This window comes from Pinus tabuliformis, chromosome 6 (assembly GCF_031772625.1).
Source record: "Pinus tabuliformis cultivar Carrire ecotype Pingquan chromosome 6, CPIR1, whole genome shotgun sequence".
NCBI lineage: Eukaryota > Viridiplantae > Streptophyta > Pinopsida > Pinales > Pinaceae > Pinus > Pinus tabuliformis.
The window spans coordinates 713,387,243-713,414,169 of record NC_142292.1 but is presented as its reverse complement, the minus strand read 5'-3'; positions in this window follow the sequence as shown (position 1 = coordinate 713,414,169).

Here is a 26,927-nt window from a genome sequence, read left to right as displayed (position 1 = left end):
CACACAACAAATATTTTATTATTCAGTGATGAAAACAATGTTCACTTGCCTCTTCGAGGGGGCAACCTCCAACAGAGCAGAGCTCGATTACAAAATAAGACACAACTCTCCTCAATGGGGAGTCTCTATCCTTTATATAGGATTCATACATGCAATACTATGGGTCAGTACTATGGTTCTCTCAATACCATCTATTTAATACCATGTCCCATTTGTAACTAATTATGGTCCGTTTCTTTAAATGCGGGTCAACCACTTACAATTATTAATACGGGATTTATTAACTCTTTAACTAACTATAACTATGACTCGACCCTATTACATAAATAAGGGGGTTAGGGTTGGACCCTAACATGCCCTCCCCCATAAAAACAGCCTTGTCGTCAAGGCTGAAGCTACGGGAACTGCTGAAGAATAGTGGCTGGTTCCCATGTCGCATCTTCTGGAGAGGTGTCTTTCCACTTGACGGGGACTTTCTTGATCATGCGGCTGCGCAGATGTCGTTCTTGTGTGTCAAGGACCTGTTCAGGTTGGAGCCAGAGTGAACCTTCTTCATCCCATTCAGGTAGACTAGTTTGAATTCTGCAATTGTTCCCCACCACTTTGTTGAGGCATGATACATGGAAGACGGGATGGATTTTTGCATTTGGTGGCAAGGCTAGCTTATAGGATACTTCTCCAATGCGCTGAAGTATTTGATAAGGTCCGTAGAGTTTTGGAGCTAATTTCTGACAGCCTTTGAGTGATGTTTACTTGTATGGTTGTAGCCTCAAAAATACCTGATCCCTTTCTTGAAATGTGCGCTCTAAACGATGTTGGTCTGCCTATTGCTTCATGCGATTTTGAGCTTGATGGAAATTATCTTTGAGACGGGCTAGCATTGTTGCACGGTTCTGTAGGACTTGATCCACTGCTTGCACCCTAGAGCATCCAGGGATATAAGAAGTAGGTGAAGGTGGGAGTTGACCATACACTGCTTCATATGGAGTCATCTTGATGGTGGCATGATAGTCAGTATTATATCACCATTTAGCTAGAGGTAACCACTGTACCCATTGATGTTGCTTTTCTAAAGTGAAGCACCTTAGGTAGGTCTCCAAACATTTGTTGACTGCTTCAGTTTGACCATCAGTTTGGGGATGATAGGAAGTACTTAGTTGGAGTTGGGTGCCTTGTAGCTTGAAAAGTTCTTGCCAAAAGTTACTGGTGAAGGTCGGGTCACGATCAGACACAATGGAAGTGGGCATGCCATGCAGTTTGAAGATCTAGTCCATGAAAGCTTGAGCCACCAAAGTGGGGGTAAATGGGTGGGGTAGGGCGCAAAAATGAGCATATTTAGAAAGTTTGTCCACAACCACCATGATGACTGACTTGTTGCTTGACTTTGGAAGACCAGTAATGAAATCCATAGAAACATCCATCTAGATTGAGGCAGGGATGGGCAATGGTTGTAAGGTGCTTGGGGACTTGACTGTTTCTCCTTTGTGGCGTTGAGACACATCACATTTAGCTACAAAAGTAAGAATGTCATCCGTCTAGATTGAGGCAAGGATGGGCAATGGTTGTAAGGTGCCTGGGGACTTGACTGTTTCTCCTTTGTGGCGTTGACACACATCACATTTAGCTACAAAAGTAAGAATGTCAGTTTTCATGCCTGTCCAAAAGAAGGAATGACGAGTGCGAGCATAAGTCTTCTGAAAGCCTGCATGGCCTGCAGTGGGAGATGAGTGCAACTCTGCCAAAATGCGCGTTTTTAGGGTGGATGTTGGTGATATCACTACTCTATCCTTGTAGCGAAGAATATCATCCTTCCAAGAGTAGCCCATTGTGGAATTAGGATTTGCTCTCAAGTTATTAATGATTTGGGAGAGAGAGGGATGTGAAAACCATTCCTTGCGGGCTTCTTCAATCCAATTTGGAATGGGAAGAGAGATTGATAGTAGGGTGCTGTCATCCTCAAATTGGCGTGATAAAGCATTTGCTACTACATTTTCACGCCCTTTCTTGTAAATTATCTCATAATCATATCCCAGCATTTTGGCCAGCCATTTATTTTGTTGGGGTGAGGATAGACGCTGCTGTAAAAAATATTTGAGGCTTTGATGGTCTGTGCGGATTTGGAAACGTTGCCCCAATAAGTATGGTCGCTAGGTATCTACTGCGTGTAAGATGGCCATCATCTCATTCTCATAGGTAGATTGTCCCAGATGTTTCCCACTTAGTTGTTGGCTAGTGAAAGCCAAGGGTCAACCTTCTTGCATTAAGACAACTCCAATAGCCGTGCCTGAAGCATCACATTCAATCACAAAAGATTTGGTGAAGTCGGGTAGTGCCAATACGGGAGTGGAACACATGGCCTGTTTGAGAGCCATAAACGCCTGTTGTGCTTCATCAGTCCAGAGGAATGAATTTTTCTTGAGAAGGTTAGTGAGGGGTCTAGCAATGCGACCATAATTGCAGACAAATTTGCGATAGTAGCCTGTGAGACCCAAGAATCCCCTCAAACTCTTCAAGGTCTTTGGTTGGGGCCAATCTTGCATTGCCTGGATCTTTTTGGGATCCACCCTGACACCTTCATGACCCACAATGTGGCCCAAATACTCGACTTCTTCCATGCCAAAAGAGCACTTGGACAATTTGACAAATAATTTATGCTTCCAGAGCAGTTGCAAGAGCAGGTCTACATGCTGAAGATGTTTTTCCCAGGTGAGGCTGTAGATGAGAATGTCATCAAAGAAAACGAGGACAAATTTTCTGAGATATGGTTTAAGCAGGTGATTCATGAGGCTCTGAAAAGTGGATGGGGCATTACATAGGCCAAATGGTGTGACCAAGAATTCATAATGGCCTTCATGAGTTCGAAAAGCAGTCTTGGGAATGTCTACTTCTTTCATGCGTATTTGGTGATAGCCCAAACGAAGATCTAGCTTAGTAAAGAATTGAGCACCATTTAGTTCATCCAGCAAATCATCAACAACTGGGATAGGGAATTTATCTTTGACTGTGAGCTTGTTGAGGGCCCTGAAGTCTGGACACATGCGCCATTCCCCATATTTCTTGAGCACCATGACCACTGGTGATGAATAAGGACTGATGCTAGGATGAATGACACCAGCTTCCAGGAGTTCCTTGATGATTTTTTCAATTTCATTCTTTTGGGCGAAAGGATATCTATATGGGCGCACATTCGGTGGTTGTGCCCCTGGGACCAAAGTGATGCTATGATCCTGTTCCCCTCTTCAGGGTGGAAGCTCTTTAGGTTTGTGAAAGACTTGCTGGTGGTGGTTTAAGACCTGTTGCATCTCAGGATGAATATGAAGAGTAGTGGGCTCGATGGCCTGGATGGCATTAAATTGGGCGATAACTCCATGATGGCCCTTTTTCAACAACTTTTCCATTCAATGCGAGCTGATGATAGAAGGAGCACCTGCCTGGAGTCCACGGAGGGTATGCATGTGGTCATTCTGCTTAAAACTCATATATAACTCTCGGAAATCCATTGTGATTGGGCCTAGTGTGCGAAGCCATAAGCACCCAAGACAATGTGACAACCACCCATGTTGATGGCAAACATGTGGGTCTTTAGGTGGTAATCTCCTATCTGAAGTTTGATATTTTCGCAACAGTCTTCACATTTCATTGTCCCCCCATCAGCAGTCTGGACCTGAAAATTAGAGACTGCCTTGACAAAACAATGAATAGCTTCGGCGACTCTTTGATGGATAAAGTTATGAGTGCTGCCGCTATCAATCAATACTACTACAAGGCGATGTTTAATAAAACCTCTGATTTTGAGAGTTTGGGGCGCAGAAATCCCTGCCAAAGCATGTAGCGAGATAACTGGTTCTTCTGGCGTAGCTGGGAGCTCATTGTCCTGTTGGGTGTCCTCATCTTCCTCCTCTGGTCCCTCAAGGGGTGGGGCTTCCTTAGATGAGCTGTGATCAGTAACATCAATTTGAAAGAATTTGGGTTCCTTGCATTTATGCCCCGGGGAGTATTTGTCATCATAGTAGTAACACAATCCTTGTTTTCTTCTTTCATCCATTTCTGCGGGGGACACCTTTTGAACCTTAAGTGTTTGGGTAGTGCCCTGAGCCTAGGTGGGGCGTCCCTTGGCTATGAAATTTGGATGAGGTGACTCGGTAGCTAAAGCACGTTCCACTTCGATAGCCTTTTTGCAAGTGTCTATCTAGGTGGGTGGGTGGTGCATCCGAACATGGGCTTGGATGGCTTCTTTGGGATCATTTATAAAACATTCCAAGTAGAATTCATCTCCCAGACCTTCTGTGCGGATGGCCAATGTCTTAAAGGCTGCAATGTAGTCTTTTATTGTGCCTGTCTGTTGGAGCTTAGTAAGACGACCCAAAAAATTAGATTCGTAGTCAAAGCGGTCACAAATGGATTTTGCGAACACTTGCCAAGTAATGTTCCCGGGATAGCATTTCTGATGCCACTGCCACCATTGCCATCTCTCTTGGTCCAAGTAAAGGCCTCCCACACGTAGTTTAGTTTCATCATCTACGATATCATTCAGAGTGAAATATTGGTCCATTTGTGCTACCCATACTGCCGGATTAGAGCCATCAAATTTGTACATGTCCAGCTTGGGTGGTCGAGGGTGGGAATGTTGGTGATTTCCATGGAAGTGAAGATGATGGCTAGATTCACCTTCAAGGTCTTCATTAAAACCATGTGCCTCTGATTGCAACGCCGACTTGCCCCTTGTGAATGTGTCCATGAATTGTTGCATCTGGTCTGCTAGGATCTTGAAAGAAGCCAACTATTTTTCAAGGCTCTCAATCTTCTCATTGGCCATGGCTTGAGCTTTGGTTTCTACCATACACAGATCCTGGTCACTTGTCGTCACTTTGAAAAAATTTGGGACCACCCAAAAATTGAAGTTGACAAGTGAATGGTACCACCTTGATCAGCTCATCGTCTTGATTCTTATGGGCTAAGTCCCTTATAAGCGTCCCGGGAAGGCCTCAGACTTTTTTTTTTAACTCCGAAAGGAGTTTTACTCCCCGCTTATCAATACTGCAGTGGCCAATTTCCAGAAAACTTAATCCTACCCAATGTCCTGCGAGAATCGCCCCAAGGTATAGGAGCCACAAGCCTCCCTGCACAAATGGTCAAATGTGCCTCCGAAACCCTTATTGCTGCATGTGAGTTGGACTGCAGCGGCGACAGAACCCCAGCTGCTAGATCTGAATGGTACTGTGGCAGTAGACCCTCAATTGGTGGATCTGTTTGTTGTGGCGGCATCTGATCTGGCAAAGAAGATAATGGGTGATTTTCAAAGAGACGAGGGAACTATGGTCTCAAGGAGTGTCAGGTGCTACAGATCACAATATACATAAGGGTCCAACAGTAGTACTCGGCCCAATCTTTCAGGGCACTAACTAAGAAGGATCAACTGTACCCTTAGTCGTATTACCCGACTACCCTATCGTACGTGCAAGTAATCTCCCCGAGTGTTGTTCTCGGTGTACTGTAGCAGCAAGACGGCTGACGGTTTATCTAAGGCGAGGTTTCAGGTGAGCCTAGGGGGCTTCTGATATACCCAGAGGGTATGTGGAAGACAGGGGTATGTGGAAGACAGTCCGTGCGCGGTTCTATCTAATGCGCTACTACTCGAAGGGGTACCCATAGGGGTTACAAGGGAGTCCAACAAGTGTGACTACCTCTTGTATTTCCTGCATGCATGCCTCCCCAAATCCGTAGGTTTATGCGCTCAACGACAGATCCTGTGGTTTAAAGACGCTGGAACACATCTCTAGCCTAAAAAAAATTCTGCTAAAAAAGGAGATACCATCGGCCCTGGAAAAGCGCTCTGATACCACTTGTTATGCTTTTGACCTGTGAGAAGATGCCAGAATACCAAATATATGAAGAAATACAACCCAGAACATAGAACAAAATGAGAAAAGCAACAAATATTTTATTATTCAGTGATGAAAGCAATGTTCACTTGCCTATTCGAGGGGGCAACCTCCAACAAAACAGAGTTCGATTACAAAATAAGACATGACACTCTTTAATGGGGAGTCTCTATCCTTTATATAGGATTCATACATGCAATACCATGGGTCAGTACCATGGTTCTCTCAATACCATCTATCTAATACCATGGCCCGTTTGTAACTAACTGTGGTCCCTTTCTTTAAATGTGGGTCAACCACTTACAATTATTAATACGAGTTTTATTGACTCTTTAACTAACTATAACTATGACTCGACCCTATTACATAAATAAGGGGGTTAGGGTTGGACCCTAATAGTAGGGTTGAAGTTGGGTTTAGAAGAAGTGCTGGAAAATTTGTTTATCTGTGGGTAAGCCAGTTTGGCACACTGTTGTACTAGAAAATTGCTGAATAATAAAATCCTCCCTTGCTGCACCGGTTTTCCCACATTGGGTTTTTCCGGGGACATTACTCCAAAATAACTATGTCAATGTGTTGATTTTTGTGCATATGTTTGTTTTTGTATTACGGTGTGATATCTGTTGTATTTATTTTAATGTTTATTGAAGAAATTTCATGAATAACTTATGGTGAAATAAGTAGAAAAAGTAAATCAGTTGCTGCAATGATAGAATTTTCACATGGTATCAGAGCGAGTAATTAGAGACATGGTATCAGAGCGAGTAATTAGAGACAGAAAGGGAAAATCAGTTATGTGTTGAGACCACGATGCAGAGGCATCCACCTTAGGGGACTCACGCAGATATTCAGAAGAGTGCACAAGAGAAAGAGATTTTGATTTCTCTATGTTGGCTTCCAGGCTGGAAGAAGAAGTGGCATGCATGACTAGTGTTGCATCATCAGAAGTATGGTATATAGACAGTGGAGCCTCGTGGCATATGACGGGAATCAGGGAGTGTTTCTCAGAATATCGAGAAAAGAAGATGAACTTTCAGATTACCATGGGGAACAAGGCAAAGTGTACTGCAGTAGGGAAGAGTACCATAGTTTTTCAGACAGAATCGGGAGAGCGGTTCCGTGTCACAACTACAAGGCAAGGGCTATGACGTCTACTTCATCAAGGCAAGGGCTATAACGTCTACTTCATCAAGGAAAAGGTATATGTCAAACACTCGAGCTAGAAAAAGAAAGTGCAGATCGGGATCAAAAGTAATCAGTTGTATAGATTACAACTAGAATCACCAATGGCACTAATAGGCAATCATGGGGACAAGGACTTGAAAGAACTATGGCATAGAAGGATGGGTCACTTGCACCATGAAGCTCTGAGAATTTTCAAGAGCATTGTAACAGGAGTTCCGGATCTGAGTATGGAACGAGATGATGTATGTGGGGGATGTGCTCTAGGAAAGTATGCCAAGGCGGAATTTCCTAGGAACAAACATAGGGCCAAGAGTGAACTAGGACTGATACATTCAGATATCTGCGGACCTATGTCCGTCCAAGCTCTCAGTGGTGCCGAGTATTTCCTTACCTTCATTGATGACCACTCGAGGAAAACTTGGATTTATTATCTGAAAACCTAGGATGAGGTTTTCTGTCGATTTAAGGAGTTCAAGGCTTTGGTGGAGAATCTGACTGGGAAGAAAATAAAAGTTTTACGCTTAGATAATGGTGGAGAGTATGTTGATAAGGACTTCACTGATTATTGCGCGAAGGAGGGCATCAGAAGAGAGTGAACAACTCCCTACAATCCGGAGCAGAATGGGGTGGCAGAAAGGAAAAATATGCCTATTGTAGAAGCGGCTAGGGCCATGCTGTATGATCAGGATATGCCAAAATTCTTGTGGGTGGAAGCATGCAACACAACTGTCTACATTCATAACAGGACCCCTCATCGGGTATTGGGCAATATTACTCCAGAGAAAGTCTTCACTGGGAAGACGCCTGAAGTCAGTCATTTCAAGATATTCGTGAGTTTAGCATATTGTCGCATACCTGAAGAAAAGAGGAAGAAGCTGGATCAGACTGCAGAAAAGAGATATCTGGTGGGATATAGCGAGAATGCTAAGGCATATAGAATCTATTTTCCAGGGAGCAGGAAGGTAGTAGTACGACGAGATGTAAAGTTCATGAAGGATAGAGCTTTCAGAGGATCTCGCGAAATGCCTTCCGAGGAGCAGTCGAAAGAGGATCCGTTGGTCATGCCTCTTCAACCAATAGAAGTGAAGAATTATTCCTCAGGTCAAGATGATTCTCAGGATGAGTAGGAGTGAAAAAAAGCACCTGTTGGCAGAGGAAGAACTAGCAGGGAACTTCGTCAAATTCTGCGTGATGCAAAAAACTTCATCGATGAGCCAAGGAACAGTAAGAGGGAGCGAAAACAGCTAGACAGATATCAGTCATTAGTAGCTCAGGATGGAGAGCCTGCCAGTTTCAAGGAGGCAGCTCAGCATTAGTTCTGGCTAGATGCGATGTTAGAGGAGTATAACTCCATAATGGTGAACGATGTCTAGGAGGTGGTGTTAAGGCCTCAAGACAGATTTGTGGTAGGTTCAAGATGGATCTACAAGATCAAATATGCTGCGGACGGCAGTGTTGAGAAATACAAGGCCAGGTTTGTGGCTAAGGGGTATGCTCAAAAGGAAGGGATTGACTATGAGGAAACCTTCGACCCGGTCGCCAGGTATACATCTATTAGGACCATGATATCTCTTGCAGCCCAGATGGGATGGGAGATCCATTAGATGGATGTCAAGATGGCATTTCTGAACGAGGTAATAAAAGAAGAGGTATACATTAAACAACCAGAGGGCTTTGAAACTCATGAGAAGTCGTCTCATGTATGCAGACTAAAGAAAGCCTTGTATGGGCTGAAGCAGGCACAGAGAGCGTGGTATGGTCAAATAGATGGCTACATGCAGAAGATGGGGTTTATGAAGAGTGACGCGGATCCGAATCTCTACTATCTGGTCGTAGAGAACAAGCCGCTTATCTTAGTATTATATGTGGATGATCTCTTTCTGACAGGATCATCTAGACTCATTGAAGACTGCAAGCAGAATCTAGCCATAGAGTTTGATATGAAGGATCTGGGACGAATGCACTACTTCCTAGGGTTGGAAGTTTGGCAGCAGAAAGGAGAAATCTTCCTTGGGCAAGGGAGGTATGCTACAGAAATCCTAAAAAGGTTCGGGATAGGAGACTATAGACCTATGGCTACGCCAATGATCACCAACTGGAAGAAGATTGATGCATCAGAAGACAAGGGTGTCGATCCCACCCTATACCGACAGCTCATAGGGTTCACCAGGCCAGATATTTGCTACGCTATCAACACCCTCAGTCAGTTCATGGTGGAGCCAAAGAGGGCACACTGGGTAGCAGCCAAACATTTTCTCAGGTATTTACAGGGAATAGTTGATTATGGGCTCTTATACACCAAGGGGAAGGATATCAGGTTGAGTGGATTTACTAATGCAGATTGGGAAGGAAGTTTAGTGGATCGGAAAAGTACCTTTGGGTACTATTTCAACATTGGATCGAGAATGAGCTCCTAGTGCAGTAAGAAACAGAAGTCCGTGGCTCTGAGCTCATATGAGGCATAATATATGGTAGTAAGCACAACCTCGTGTGAGGCCATATGGCTTAGAAAACTGCTGGTGAACTTATTCAGAAGAAATATGGAGGCGACTAGGATCATGTGTGATAATCAGAATTGCATCAAACTCTCTGAGAATCTAGTGTTTCATGATAGGTCGAAGCATATTGATATCCGGTGTCACTTTGTCAGAGATTGTTGAAGTTTCTAAGTTTACTTAATTAGAAACCCTCCATGCACTTTATCTGATTTATTCCTACCTACTTGTTATTTTACTTAACAAGTTATTTATAATTGTAAATACTGAAAAATAAACACTAGTGCATGCTCAACATATTATAAATCAACAACTAAAGGAAACAGAAACAATCACACCATATGACACCATTATTTTTGGACCAATGTCCCCGGAAAAACCCAATGTGTGAAAACTGGTGCAGCTATTTGAGGGTTTTCTTATTAAGCAATATCAGAGTACAATCTGGGTGCCGAAACTGGTCTACCCAACAGAGAATTTCCTCGGCAGTAATACCTCTCAGTTTCTAACAAATATCCTGGCTGAAACCCCGGATAATCCTTCCGGTAGCTACTCAGCACCAATCTGCCCTAGAAACCCTAGCGTTAGCCTTTTCTGGACTACGTCAGCCCCTCTCTGCCTAGCGCTGGCCCTGCGTCACCCCGGATGGGTTTGTGTCAGCCTTAGGAGGACCTGCGTCAACCCTCTGGCCCTCTGCGTCAGCAACGCTGGCCTCTCTGAGGCTCTGCGCAACTCCCGGCTGCCTCTGTGTGGACCTGCGTGAGCCTTGGTTGGCTGTGCTTCACTCTCCCCGGCTACTACACTGCTCTCCCGGCGCTATCTCTGCCTCTCTGTACTCAATGCCCCTCAGTTGCAACTTCCGATCACTAATTCTATCTTTCTTAGAAAACCTCGCTCTAGAGAATAGAATGACTGATCATTTTGGTGTATTCTCCAAGTGACCCTCAAGATTATAAGTCCCTAATCATCGGTTAAGATTAGATCTGGCTTGATCCATGTCTTTTGGACCATTCTAACACAGTTTCATATTAATACACATTAATATTTTATTTTCCCTAAGTTTAGACTTAGGGACTCCATTAAAAATATTAATTATTTTAATATCTCCTGAACTGTTTAGAATCTGCCCAAACCCTTTCTAGGTATTGGAGATCTCATGTGCCCCAACCTCTCCACCAAATTTTGTGACTAGAGCACATCCGATGCTACCCTAAATCAACACTCCCTCTTAGCGAGGACTTTGCTCTAGCAGTACTCCTCACTGAGTATTACTCTGATCATCCGGCATTGGTACCTGCGCTGATGCTAGGCCTTCCTGCCCAACATCCTTTGCACTGCTGCATCCTGTACTACTGCCCATGGTTCTGCCACTGCCACTGTTGCATCTGTACGACAGCTCCCTCTGCATCCGTGCTGCTGCTGGTCCTTTCTCCCAGCACTACATCCGCACTGCACCTCCTCTCATCATGCTGCATTGTGCTGCCCACTGCTGCCCTGCAACTTAGTTGCTGAGAAGTAACTGATCTCCCAATCTGACCTCCATGTTGGGCTAGAGACACCCACTGATGCTGAAGCTCCCTCTATCGCTGACAAGTGCTCCCTCTCTGACCTCTACGCTGCTGTAACAACTCCCTGTGTCTCGCACCGTTGCACACCTCTTTGTGCCATCCTGCACTGGTGCAACACTCCTATGCCTCTCGCACTGTTGCAGCCTACTAGCCTCGCGCTGTCTCGGGACTCTTGCACTGTAGCTCTTTCTGCCGCTCCATCCGCATCCGTCTCTACCCACATCAGCCAGTCTTGCTACTCCTCTTCGAGGCTCCAGTAGCAAGGTCTAATCCAAGAGGCTGGGTATCTTGAGGATCCTGCCCCTCATCGCCTGTAGTCCACCTGACTACAACTCGATGTCTCCCCACTTCCGCTCAAGTGGTGCGTGTGCACTCATGGCACAATTATAGTCTGTCAAAACTTCCTTCTCTGCCCTTGCTGACACTGCCTTAGTCTCGGACGACTCTCCCTACTCTTCTTCCTTGGACACTGGGTCACATAATGACCCAGCTCCCCACAGTGGAAGCACTTGATCTTGGAGAGATCCTTCTTCTTCGGCTTTTCCTGCTTTCCCTCAGATGCTAGGGCAACATCTTCCTCCTCCTGCTTGACTTTCATCCCCTTGCTGTTGCTACCCGTCCTCGACAGCCATCTGATCTCTTCCTGGCGAAGAGCCGCCCACATCTCATCCCAAGGTGGAAGTGTCCCTCTGTCCAGTATACTCTGGACAAATACCTCCCAGTCTTTTGAGACTGCATTTAGGGTTGTCTTCACCATCAAACCCTGATCCGGTGTGGCTTCTATAACAGTGAACTGATCTCGGATCTCGTTCAGTCCTCCGAGGAAGGTGTCGATTGGTTCTCCCTTCTTCATTTGATATGACCTCAACGAATTCTCAAGTAACATTCTTCTCTACACAGAAGTATGCTGGTAGAATTTCTTGAGGGCCTCCCACATCTCATATGCCGTTTCCATCTCGGCAATGTGTGGTACTACATGGTCCTTGACCTCGTCAAGGATGATGCTTTTGGCCCTCACCATTGCCTCCTCATACTTGTCATTATCATTGGGGTCGACTGGGATAGCTATAACCTTTAAGGCGAAGTTCTTTACATGATTTCTGTCAAGTATGGATAAGATTCTGGGCTTCAGACTACGAAGTTTGATGCTTCATCCAATCTATCCTGGTCTCTTACTCTATGTAGTGCCATGATGCTCCTCTACTTCCCTCCTGAAAGTTCTCTATTCGACTCCTCTAAGTCTCTACTTCCTGTCTAGAAGTTCTCTTCTGGACTCCCTTTGAGTCCCGATTTCCCTCCGGGAAATCCTTCTGCCGCTATCGAGATGCCTCCTAATCTGATTGTCTTGTGCAACCGCACCACTGATCTGGGTTCCTTGGCTAGAAACCCTTGGTAGCAACTCCTCTTGGCCTTGCTCTGTCAGATACTATTCTGACTACAGTACTTCTCCAGCTCTACTCTACAATATTCCCACAACCTTCTAAACCCTATCAACCTGAAGATGAGAGCTCCTATGCTTTGTGCAATCTCGACACCAGCAACCCAGCCTCCTCAGCCAACTACGTCAGCCCTCCCAGTGTTTATGTGGCTCTCTGTGAGGTTCTCTTTGCCTTGCTTAGCCTCTGTGCTACCTCCACCCGGCTCACCCTTGATGATACAGGCACTGCATCACCCTTCCTTTGTTGCTACTCTGCTAGAAACAACTTTTGTCACCTCGGGACAGCTGTTTTCTGCTGCTATTGCTCCGCTCAGCTGATGTCCTTAGTCCTCCTGTGATCTGCAATCACGCTCTGATACCATGTTGAAGTTTCTAAGTTTACTTAGTTAGAAACACTCCATGCACTTTCTGATTTATTGCTACCTACCTGTTATTTTACTTAACAAGTTATTTACAATTGTAAATACTAAAACATAAACACTAGTGCATGCTCAACATATTATAGATCAACAACTAAAGCAAACAGAAACAATCACACCATATGACACCATTATTTTTGGACCAATGTCCTCAGAAAAACCCAATGTGGGAAAACCGATGTAGCTATCTAAGGGTTTTTTTATTAAGCAACATCAGAGTACAATCTGGGTGGCGAAACTGGCCTACCCAACAGAGAATTTCCTTGGCAGTAATACTTCTCAGTTTCTGACAAATCTCTTGGCTGAAACCCCGGATAATCCTTCCGGCAGCTACTCAGCACCAATCTGCGCCAGAAACCCTAGCATCAGCGTTTTTTAGACTACGACAACCCCTCTGCCCACCGTTGGCCCTGTATCACCCCAGATGGGTCTGTTTCAGCCTTAAGAGGCCCTGCGTCAGCCCTCTAGCCCTCTATGTCAGCAACGCTGGCCTCTCTGAGGCTCTGCGCATCTCCCGGCTGCCTCTGCGTCACTCTCCCCGGCTACTGTGCTGCTTTCTCGGCACTATCTCTGCCTCTCTGTCTCTCTATACTCAATGTCCTTCAGTTTGAAATCCCGATCACTAATTCTATCTCTCTTAGCAAACCTCGCTTTAGAGAATAGAGTGACTGATCACTCTGGTGTATTCCCCAAGTGACTCTCAAGCCTTCTCTTATACTTTTCCTGTTGACATATCAACGGTCGAGATTAAGTTCCTTATCAACGACTAAGATTAGATCTGGCTTGATCCATGTCTTTTGGACAATTCTAACACAATTTCATATTAATACACATTAGTATTTTATTTTCCCTAAGTTTAGACTTAGAGACTCCATTAAAAATATTAATTATTTTAATATTTCCTGAACTGTTTAGAATCTGCCCAAACTCTTTCTAGGTATTCGAGATCTCATGTGCCCCAACCTCTCCACCAAATTTCGTGACTAGAGCACATCCGATGTTATCCCAAATCAACAGACACTGTGTTCAACGAGGCGCTTTACAATTGAGCTACACTCCTATAGGAGAACAGGTGGTAGATACCTCACCAAGGCCCTTGGAAAGTCAAAATTTGACTACTTCAGGGAAAAGATGGGGATGGTAAAGAACCCCTTTCAGAAGTAGAAATGAGTGTGTTAGCAACACGAATGAAGAGGGAGTTGTAGTGTAGATGCAATGTTGGGAGAAAGGACCAGAAGCAACACAGATGCAGAGGGAGTTGCATTGCGGATGTTGCGGATGCAGTGTTGGGAGAAAGGACTAGCAGCAGCACGAATGCAAAGGGAGTTGTCGTACAGGATGCAGCAGTGCAGAGGATGTTGGGTAGGGAGGCTTAACATCAACATAGGGACCAATGTCGGATAATCAGAGTGATACTCAGTGAGGAGTATTACTAGAGCACAGTCCTCGCTAAGAGGGAGTGTTGATTTGGGGTAGCATCGGGTGTGCTCTAGCCACGAAATTTGGTGGAGTGGTTGGGGCACATGAGATCTCCAATACCCAGAAAGGGTTTGGGCAGATTCTAAATAGTTCTGGAGATATTAAAATAATTAATATTTTTAATGGAGTCCCTAAGTCTAAACTTAGGGAAATTAAAATATTAATGTGGATTAATATAAAACTGTGTTAGAATGGTCCAAAAGACATGGATCAAGCTAGATCTAATCTTAGCGTTGATTAAGAACTTAATCTCGGCCATTGATTTGTCAACGAGAAAAGTATAAGAAGAGGCTTGAGGGTCACTTGGAGAATACACTGAGGGAGGCCAGTCAGTTCAATTTCTAGAGCGGGGTTAGCTGAGAAATTGAACCAGTGGTCTGGAGAGCAGTCAGGAGGCAGCAAGTACAAAACAGAGAGACAGGAGATCAGCACAGAGGCAGAAAAGGCAGACGCAGGGCCAGAGGGAGCCACACAAAGGCAGCAGAGACTACGCAGAGCCAGCAGGGTTGCGTCATCCATGCCGAGGCTGCAGCAGTGACGCAGAAGGCCAGAGAGGTTGCGGAGAGTCTCTACAGGTTGATGCAGAGGGTTTCAAGTCACGCAGAGGTCAATAGGGCTGACGCTGGGTTCAGAGGAAGTGTTGGAAAATTTGTCTGTCTGTGGGTAAGCCAGTTTGGCACCCTGTTGTACTAGAAAATTGCTGAATAATAAAATCCTCCCTTGTTGCACCGGTTTTCCCACATTGGGTTTTTCCGGGGACATTAGCCCAAAATAACTGTGTCAATGTGCTGATTTTTGTGCATATGTTTGTTTCTGTATTACGGTGTGATATCTACAGTTGTATTTATTTTGATGTTTATTGAAGAAATTTCATGAATAACTTATGGTGAAATAAGTAGGAAAAGTAAATTAGTTGCTGCAGTGATAGAATTTTCACAGGCAGAGCTCATGCTTGGCTTTTTCCCACATGCTAATGTTAATATCCCGACCATCTTTTGCATTTTATAACTTTCTTTCTTTTGTTTCTTGCTTGTGGCCATGACATGCTCTTCCCATTTCTTTTAGATGCATCAACATCTCAAGGAAAATATTGTAGGAATTTACAGGGTAAGTTCCTCAGACAGAACACCAAAGGACACTGCTCACAAACAGATCACAGATCAATACACCAGTGTTTTTGACGTGGTTAAAACCCTCAAAGAGGGAAACAGTCCACGGCCTGAGCCAACGCGGCCACTTCAAGCAATTTATTAATAAAAGAATGAAAATTTACATAAGCTTCTCTCATGGACGGTTACCCTACAAATGACCCTCCATGCTCTTTAAATAGAGATCATGGACCAATCGGGTGTTAAGCCACGGATCAAGTGTCGGTAATACTGAGGAGAGAATGAACCGTCGGATCACTACATATCGTGACCGTCGGATTGTAAGTTACAAAATGTACATAGTAAAGAAACACACTTTACCTAACTCCATACTAGACCAAGTTATACTTAACTATTTCCTATGTGTCGGAATATCCTAACATCCCCCCTTAAGAACAACTTGGGATAGGATTGAAGGATTTACAAATATGACACAATAGGAGAAGGAAGGAGGCACTAGAGCCTATCCCCCCTTAGTGACAACTTCCTGAACTCCAACGATAAATCGAAGTTTAGTAAACTTCGCCTCTGTGAGAGCTTTTGTAAAGATGTCTGCAACTTGATCATCTGTTGAACAATATTGCACTTCAAGAACATGGTCGTGAATGAGCTTTCTGATGAAGTGCATGTGCAGTTCAATGTGTTTTCTATGCTGATGTTGGACTAGATCTTTGCATAGTTGAATGGCACTTTGATTATCACACCAAAGTGTAGTCAGATGTTGCTGCTGAAAGCCAAACTCTGACAGGATCTCACGAAGCCACAAGGCTTCCTTACTAGCTTCTACGGCACCACGATACTCTGCTTCTGCTGAAGAAAGAGAAATGGCACCTTGTTTCTTGCAAGCCCGTGTAATAGGTCCTGAACTAAGAGTGAACACATAACCTACAGTAGGCTTCCGATCATCAGTATGTTGCATTTGAATTCCATTCTCAATGCAAAAGTTGATGAATTTGTTGTTAACATATTCTCCATCATTATCAGATCTTAGCTTAAGAATTTGATGTCCAGATTGTTTTTCAACAAAGGTCTTAAAGGCCAAGAACATGTTAAATACTCCACTCTTGAGTTTTAAGAAGTATACCCAAGTGCGTCTGGAGAAATCATCAATGAAAGTTAAGAAATACTTGTAGCCGAAGAATGAAACAACTGGAAGTGGACCACATAAATCACCATGCACAAGCTGTAAAGGGGCTGAGGCGTGCCAAGAGGCACGTTTTTCAAAACTATCCCGATGATGTTTTTCGAGTACACATCCAGAACAAACACCATCTCTGCAAGATACCATTGGAAGACCTGTCACCATATTCTCTTTACATAGATTCTGAAGGGAGCGATAGTTTAAGTGACCAAATCGCTCATGCCAAAGTTTGCTTACTTCATCGTTATGAGCAACAAATACCGAGGGAAGATTTGATGACCCAAAGTTGTGAAACTTATACAACCTTGTAGAATCATCAACAATGCCAGTAGCTAAAATCTGTCTAGGATCTCTTAGGTCCTTAATTACAACATCGTGAAGTGAAAATTCAACGATTTTACCTTCACCTGAATGAGTTATCTAATATACAGATAGAAGGTTGTAGGATAAGGTTGGAACACATAATACATCATTAAATTGACCATTGTCTATATGAACAGTTCTAGTCCCTACAACACTAAGAGATCTATCATCACCAACATATATATTTTTGGTGTTACAATCATTTAAAGAAGAAAACATGGTTTTGTTTTTGGCCATGTGAGAAGAAGCTCCAGAATCAATGAGCCACTCATGAGAATGAGAAGAAGAAGATACATTTAGTGCATAGCCAGATCGAGATGCTTGACAACCACATGCAGAAAGAGCTATTCTTGAAGATGAAGTTGAAGTTGAAGAGTGCTCCAAATGGATGTTATGCTTCTTCATTGCTGCTTCCAAGGCTTCCATCTTCTTAAAGCATTTGGATTCTAAGTGGCCATCTCGATTACAAAAGTTGCAATGTCTATCAGTCTTCTTCCCTTTGTTTTTATTTGTCTTATCATTTTGTTGAAATGATTTTTCATTTTGAGGCTGAAATTGCTTAGGACCCTTGTTTGGTTTAGGACCATTCCTTTTAGAATACAACTTCTTAGGATTCTTTGAATTTGGTTGCTGCTGGGTAGCTAACGCTTTCTTAGAAAAGTTTCCAAGATTAAGAAGACCAAGGTGTAAGAGTTTTTCTTGTTCTCTTATTAAAGAATCACAAAAGGAATCAAAGGAAGGGGACTTGTAGGCTTGTCCTTGAGAAATGAAAGCTTCTCTTGTAGAATGGAAGGTGGAAACAAACACAGAATAGGCTGGTCCCAACTTAGTAAGAATGGAATAGATAAGGTTACTATCTTCTTTCTTAACCTTAACACCTTCCAAGAGAAGTCTAAGGGTCTTGCACTTGGACAAAAAATCTTCAATGCAAGAAAAATTATTGGGGTCCAACGTAAGCAACTCATTTTTGAGTTGATGGGCTTTAAGTTCATTTTTAATTCCAAAAACTTTAGTGATCTGTTTCATTGTTTCCTCAGGAGTATCAAGTTCTGCAATATGGAATCTAAGATCTAGAGAAATAGACATCCCTATCAACCCTCGTGCTTGATCTTGTCTATTTTTTCATTTAGCTGCCTTATCTTCATCTTTCGATTTGGTTTCTTGGCCTGAGGCTATTCTGTAGAGACCTTTACTTCTAAGTAAATCCACAATGTAGGACCACCATTGGAAGTAGTTGGTGCTGTCAAGACTAACTTGGCATGGACTTTCCATTTTAACAGAAACTGAAGCTATAGATGCTGAAACTAAGTGTTCCAATGGAAAGATCTCGAAAAATTACGCTGGTTCAAAAAAAACCGCTATGAAAACGGCTTCCGGATGAAGAAGTTATGGCTTTTGGAAGAAAAGTTGATGAAGATGCCGACGAAGTGCGGGAATGTGCGGAAATGAATGATAATGTTAAGAAAAATCAGCCCCCTTTCCAAACTTAATCTAATTAGCTCAACAAAAAGAAGACTTGAACTCAAGACCTCTACTCTCATTAAGTAGCTTTGGACCAAGTGAGCTAAACTAAAAGTTTAGTAATTTTTGGAAAAGAGGAAGGGGGGGTTTTTTTTTTTTTAGTCGCTGAAGCTTTGGGCTGCGTGCTTACTTTGAGAAAACTCTTTTTCCCTGCAAAACAAAAAACACAAAACCCAACACGGACATACAAAAAAAATGAACCGTACAGCTCTAAGTTAGCTTTAGCCGGAAACTAAATATTTTCCTCAATGTTTCTGATTTTCCGAGATCACACTAAGGCGCAGCAGAAAAAAGCATACGCATGAGAAAAATCCTTCCTTTCTGTTTCTGATTTGCCCAGATCGCACAGAGTCGCAGGGCAAAGAGCATACGTAGAAATGAAAGGTATAGATCCGGTAATTAAAAAAGCTAAATAAACCGAAATAAACAGAGAGAAAATAACTGTAAACTGCAAATAAACATTGTATACCTCCAGATCTTAAAAATGATGTAGCTAGGGCTACCGGAAACCTTTTCGCGTGAAACGAAAGGGGTTCCTCACTGGAACAGATGCTCCTAACACAATAGAGCAGTCCTCTCGGCCCGAAAGTAGTCAGAAACAGTAGATCTAGGAAATGACAGTCGGATGCAGTTCTACCGGCTTCAGATTTGGATCACCAATGGACGCGGCCCTCAAATAGCTCTGATACCATGTAGGAATTTACAGGGTAAGTTCCTCAGACAGAACACCAAAGGACACCGCTCACAAATAGATCACAAATCAATACACCAGTATTTTTGACGTGGTTAAAACCCTCAAAGAGGGAAACAGTCCACGGCCTGAGCCAACGCGGCCACTTCAGGCAATTTATTAATAAAAGAATGAAAATTTACATAAGCTTCTCTCATGGACGGTTACCCTACAAATGACCCTCCATGCTCTTTAAATAGAGATCATGGACCAATCGAGTGTTAAGCCACGGATCAAGTGTCGGTAATACCGAGGAGAGAATGAACCGTTGGATCACTACATATCGTGACCCTCAGATTGTAAGTTACAAAATGTACATAGTAAAGAAACACACTTTACCTAACTCTATATTAGACCAAGTTATACTTTACTATTTCCTATGTGTCGGAATATCCTAACAAATATTCCAAGCCTGACCTACATATGCAAAAAAGGGGAGGGGGTGTGCTAAATCCTAGTGAACCCATGGTCAAGTGGACCCGACGACGGGCGGTGGAGTATAAGGCTCTTAATGTACGGAGGGAAGTAATAAGTATGGAATGGGAAAACAGGACCATGCTATCTCAATCAAAGTTTCCCAAGTAATGCCCTTCCTAAAGCCATGGGTCATTATAGGAGGTCCCACTAGACTAGGATTGAGGATTAACCCGCCATTTAAAGTGAGGGATCAAAACCACGGTCAAACCCACCCTTCTTCCAAGTCACTTCATAATCCATACCAAATGCCCAAATTATTGTTGATTTGTGAGAGCATCGGATGTGCTCTAGCCATGAAAATTGGGGGAGAGGCTAAGGCACATAAGATCTCCAAGACACAGAAATGGTTTGGGAAAATTCCACCTGGTTGGAGAGATATTAAGATAATTAATATTTTTAATGGGGTTCCTAAGTCTAAACTTAGGAAAATTAAAATATTAATGGGTATTAATATAAAACTGGGTGAGAATGTTCTAAATGACATGGATCAAGCCAAATCTAATCTTAGCCATTGATTAGGGACTTAATCTTGGCTGTTGAAAACTCAACAGTAGGCTTGAGGGTCAGTTGGAGATACACTAAAATTGATTAGTCAGTTCAATTTTCTGGAGCGGGGTTTTGTTGAGAGAATTGAGCTAGTGATCTGTTGTAGCAAGGGGCAGTTTGGGCGAGGCCGAGAATACATAGTAGAGAGGCAGAGATAGTGCCAAAGAGATAGCTTAAACCCTGGAGAGGCTGACGCAGAGGCAGCTGGGAGCTACGCAGAGGCTGAAGAGGCCAGGGTGTGTGACACAGAGGGTCTGAGGACTAATGCAGAGAGCCAAGGGGCTGACGAAGGGCCAAGAGGCAGCACCGAGAGATTTTTCGTGGGGCAAACTGAGTGTCGGTCTGCTGGGAAGGGTGATGCATTCCCTGCAGAGTGATGCAGAGCAGTAGAGAAGCTTCAAGCAGTTTTCGCTATCCAGCTAGGGAGTTGTCGTAGTTGTTGTGGGATTGTTCATCCAGTGATTGATCAGCCGGAATATCTATCTCCGAGGAGAGGTATTACTGCCGAGGACATTCTCTATTGGGTGAGCCATTTCTAGCACCCTAGTTTTATTCAAAAACTGCATAATAATAAAACTCTCATATTTGCTGCACTGGTTTTCCCGCATTGCGTTTTTCAGTTGTTGATCTGTATATGAGTTAAGGCTGCATTTGTGTTTATTTTCAGTATTTATACTTATAAATAACTTGTTAATGAAAAGAACAAGTAGGAGAAAATAAACCAGATAATGCAGTAGGGATTTCTAACATGTCAGACTTGGAAATTTCAACAATTATAAACAAGCAGAAGTGCCCGTTTTCACAATGAATAAAGTACCTTTCGGTCGGATTCCCACCTTCCAAGATGTGCTCTTGAAAAATGGGTGAGAAAACATACATGATACAATTGATGCAGTGGCAAAGATAATAATGGCACATCTCAATGGCAACTGGGTGGTTGTCAGGGGCTGCTGGCTGAGATAATAATGGCATATCACAATGGCTACTGGGTGGTTGTCAGGGGCTGCTGGCTGGAAGAGATGACCAAGATAAATTTTTCTATGCGATCTCCCACTTTTGGTGGGTAATAGGCATTTCTGTCGAACTTTCAAGCAGGCCAACAAACTTATAGCCTGTAATGTTTCCCCAAGTCCCATCTTCACAGATGATGTAGAAACCCACCCTCGAATGAACTAGATACATGATAATGAGAAGAATTCAATTTTTGACTACATTTTGATATCTCTTCCAAGTCAGCTCCTCCTTGATCTTCATTAAATGATCCTCCCTTGCTTCAATCATAAACTGTGGTTATGTTGTTAGACAGTTCGGAATATTGATCTTCCAAGTCTGAAGTGTCTATGTCAATATCATGTAGTTTCTAACTTTCTTGTGTCAAATTAGCCTTAGGAAATTTCTGAAATGCCCTCCATGTGTAGATCTATTCAAAATACATAGCTGATCCCAAGTCATAATCACTATCTACTATTTCCTTGCTCCACCCTGGAAACTGGGTATCCTCTGTCCTATATATATCTTCAACATTAGGTGTCTGCCTTGAAATCTTGCTTTCAATTGGCTGAATGCCAGTTTGATGAAAATATTTTGGTCACTGATATTTTCCTCTTTTTCCCCCTTCAAACCAAGGGGAAATCAGAGATACTCCTTCTGTGCGAAACTTTGATGATTTCGCTAGATTTTCAGATAGCAATGTGGCTCCAACTACTGCTTCAACAGATCCAGTGATAGCTCCAAAAGGAATGTCACTATCGACATAATGGCATACGACATCAAAATCTTGAGGATGATCCTTGGAAGAGTAATTCTCATACCCTCCTCCATATTCTTTGTGATTCCGTAGCTCCTGGTCTTGGACTTCAAATTTGCAATCTCTTTTATTCTTTGTTGTCTTTGATGATACCCATGCTTCCATTAGTTTTGTCACCCTAATGAAAAGTTTGCTCAAATCTGGATTTTTCCTTGTTATCTTTGGCTGTCCCTTTGGATTCCAGTCCTGGAAATCTTATTCTCGATATCACCTTGATTTTAGCCTGATATCATCTTGATTTTAACCCATAACTTGCCAAAATCGTGCTCTAATACCGCTGTAATGTACCAAAGCTAACATATACTAATTCAACCCAACAAATTTTCAAAATCTTCTTTAACGCATTCCATCAAACATACAGTGAACAAACATTTCTTCGAACACTTTGAGAGTTTTTGCTGTAATGTACCAAAGCTAACATATACCAATTCAACCCAACAAATTTTTAAAACCTTCTTTAATTTTTAAAACCTTCTTTAACGCATTCCATCAAACATATAGTGAACAAACATTTCTTCGAACACTTTGAGAGAAAACTCATAAAAACTGATGAAATTATGTTTCAAGGGTAGAATCAAAGTATTTATTAATCTTTAATGGAAGAGTACACATGCAAAACATAAAATCATGAACCGGGAGCTTCTCCTTGCCATCACAAATGTTCTCCGCTGGAAATTTGAAGATTACTAAATATTATAGTGCCTCTGCTACTGTCAATTTGTTCTGGTAAATAGAATCTGATTGGAGAGAATATTATACGAAAACTCATAAAAACTGATAAAAATATGTTTCAAGGGTAGAATCAAAGTATTTATTAATCTTTAATGGAAGAGTACACATGCAAAACATCAAATCATGAACCGGGAGCTTCTCCTTGGCATCACAAATGTTCTCCGCTGGAAATTTGAAGATTACTAAATATTATAGTTCCTCTGCTACTGTCAATTTGTTCTGGTAAATAGAATCTGATTGGAGAGAATATTATACCCTTGAAATGCAACAGACTCTGCCTCCTTGACAATGAAGTCACACCTTTGAAATGAACAAACATTTCTTCGAACACTTTGAGAGAAAACTCATAAAAACTGATAAAAATTTGTTTCAAGGGTAGAATCAAAGTATTTATTAATCTTTAATGGAAGAGTACACATGCAAAACATCAAATCATGAACCGGGAGCTTCTCCTTGGCATCACAAATGTTCTCCGCTGGAAATTTGAAGATTACTATATATTATAGTTCCTCTGCTACTGTCAATTTGTTCTGGTAAATAGAATCTGATTGGAGAGAATATTAGATCCTTGAAATGCAACAGAGTCTGCCTCCTTGACAATGAAGTCACAACTTTGAAATTTGAGACAGTCTCGACCCTTCTGAAACAATTATTATAGCTTGCCTGTAGCAATTTAATGGTCTAGAAAAATGACTGATTTGGCACTAGGAACTTGTCTTCTTCAAGCTGGAACCAGGCTTATGAATTCAACCCAATAAATCTCAGTCTACCAATGAAGAAACTCAGTCTCAAAAATTGACTGAACTCGCCCTCTACAAAGGTTGTAATTGCTTCATTGATTTTGGCTTATAAGAAACTCAACCCTCCAATAAGATTTAACCTCCACCAATGATAAACCTGGCCTCTAAGGTCAATTCGGCTTCAACAGATAACAATTGGCCTCCTGTAGTATTTTAGCAGTTAAATATTTGGCCTCCTAAGGTGATCAATGATTCGGCCCCTTCACAAATGCAATTCTCAGCCACACAAGATAATTCAACTCTCTGGAAAATTTCATTGGCAAAGTTTCAGCCTCCTCAGATTGATGATGATTTCGACCCTCCTGAAATGGCTGAACTTCCAAACAAATTAGCCCAGAACTTGTCTATCTTTTACAATAGGAAATTCGGCCTCAAGTTTATCTCTGCAATACAAACCCTACTCAGAAATTTATCCTTAAGATTGAGGGTTTCTCTTTCAACAAGCTCTCTCCAACCCCTGCAATAATCACAAATGGGAAACTTGAAGTGATTTCCCCCAATGGCCAACTAGGGTGGAATTTGATGTCCACCGAAATCAGTAGAGTACCAGTAAGGGTGGTAATTGATGTTCACCGAAACTAGTTTGAGGGTCTCGCCTGAAACCCTTGACCTAGACTCACTTGAGCCCAAATCCCCAAATCCAATCACAAGGAAAAAAACACCAAATAGAAAGATTGAGGAATGGCCTTCTATCCCTTTTTATCATACTTCATCGGATCTTCTCCAATCTTCGAGAACTCCTCTTTTAATATTTTATTGATGTTTTTACTCCAAGTGACCTTTTACCCTCTTTTATTTATAATAACAATTTTCCCCTTTTTATTAATAATAATTTGCCCCCTTTTATTAATAACAACATCATAAAGTAGAGTTGGGACAAAACCCCTTTGTCCCCTTAGCAATTTTCTGTTTCTCCTAGCCTAAAGGAGACAAGATAGGCTATTCAAAAGGGTATCTTCACACTCATGAAAGCAGGGACATTACATTATGCTTTTCCAATACATTTTAAAGATTGTAGTAGTTTCTTGTTCATTAGGGTTGGGACATTCAAGAGTTCCTTTATGATTGAGCACGATATGTTAGGGAAGTAGGTGATGGCTAATGAGGGGGGTAGAGCTCTTGCTAGGATTTGCACCATGTGCTTACTATGTCCCAACCATCTTTTGCATTTTTCTTTTATTTAGTTGTGGTTTCATATGATTTTATCATTCTTTACGCTGCATTGACCTCTAGGGGAGAATTTTTGTGCCTTGGATCCAAGATGACAAATGTCAATCAACCCAACGAATGGGTGTGGATAATAAGGGAAACATGGAATCTAGTAAGTATGGATTACCTATGGGCACGTTACTTCAATCAGTGGTTGACATTTGTAGATTGGGAGGTACTCCAAGCCCTCGGGTTTGGGGTTTGGAGGTTGATGCGCCAAAAAAGGGCTTTGTGGGCTTGGAACCCAAGGTGTGGGCTTTGCACCCAAGCATGTGGGTGTGAATCTGTGAGGGCTACTAGACATGTGATGGATGGAGATGATAGAGGACGTCGAGACGAACTGGACGCATCGAAAATCAACGAAGTCCTAGTTGTTTGTGTGGAGATATTAATTTTTTAAGATAGTGTGGGCTTGTGCATGATGATTTAAGGTCAGCTTAGTGTTTGAGTGACCTTATAACAGTTGGCAAGTCCTCTTGGACGAATTTGATGGAGCCCTTCTATTGTGTATAAATAGAAGGTGATGGAGACTCATTTAGGCATCCATTGGTGCAACACATGAGCAAACAAAATTTGAGATAGGAGCTCACATAAGAGGGAGAATATTTCTATTTTGGGCTGCAGGTTAGGAGTAGCCAAGTGAAGTTGGAAAAACCTAGACGTGGAGCCTTTCTTATACTATTTCGGGTGCCACATCAATCTGTAGGAAGGCAAACTAGAAAGGGAGAACTTGGGGGTTGATTTGACATATTTTTGGATTTGTTTTGCATGGTATAAACCTCAGGAATAGGTTGTAGCTCTAGACTGAAGCTACAGGAGGGGACTGAGGTCTGAAATCACTTGGAACAGGGGCCGAAAGGCCTATCAAGGGTGCATCCTAGTCTAGTTGATAGCGAGGGGCCGCATCATTAAGTTTGAGGTGGATTGAGTTGAGTAAAGGTATTTGGGAGCATAATGAGAAGGTTGTCTAGGAGTTTTTGGGAGCCCTAACCAGGAAACAACATCTACAACAGTCAAATACTAGCCTAAATTGATACAAGGTATGTTTCTTCTTGAATCTTGCTAGGTGTTGGGTCTAGTTTTGGACCAGAGTGGAATATTAGTTGTATTGGGCATCTTGTGGTTTGTGGAGGGCAACAAGTAGGTGTCCAAAGTAGCCCTAGAGCACTGGACAAGGAATTTGGACAATTGTGAGTTAGCTGAAGTGGAGGTAGCCTAAGTAGCTTCTTGATGGACTAAGGAGGCTACTAGAGGAGGCATATTGGAGCTCAAGGTTTAGCTAGCCATAGCAGCAGATTTGATAGCCTGTGTTCATCATTGGTGAAGTGACATTTGGTGGTGATAAGTGGTAGCCCTTCGTGCCCTTTGTTGATCTTCATTGGAGCAGTGCAAGAAGACCATAGTGGGCAGTTGTGAGTTGTTCACAAACGGAGTTCTGAAAAACTCAACAGGAGACTCGATGTGCTAATGCGTTGATGTACAAACGATCAACGAGAAAGCAGATTAGATAGCGAGATTCAGTGGCCAGATGGACTTTGAGCATTGATAGAGGTAGATGCTGCAAAGTGGAAGCAAAGGACCTGAAGTGTACAAGATATGACAATGAAGTTGTGATCGTCGACTGTCATATTATTGTTGAAGTTTCTAAGTTTACTTAGTTAGAAACCCTCCATGCACTTTATCTCATTTATTTCTACCTACTTGTTATTTACCTTAACAAGTTATTTACAATGTAAACACTGAAAATAAACACTAGTGCATGCTCAACATATTACAGAGCAACTAAAAGAAACAAGAACAAACACACCATATGACACCATTATTTTTGGACTAATGTCCTCGGAAAAACCCAATGTGGGAAAACCGATGCAGCTATCTGAGGGTTTTCTTATTAAGCAATATCAGAGTACAATCTGGGTGCCGAAACTGGCCTACCCAACAGAGAATTTACTTGGCAGTAATACCTCTCAGTTTCTGACAAATCTAC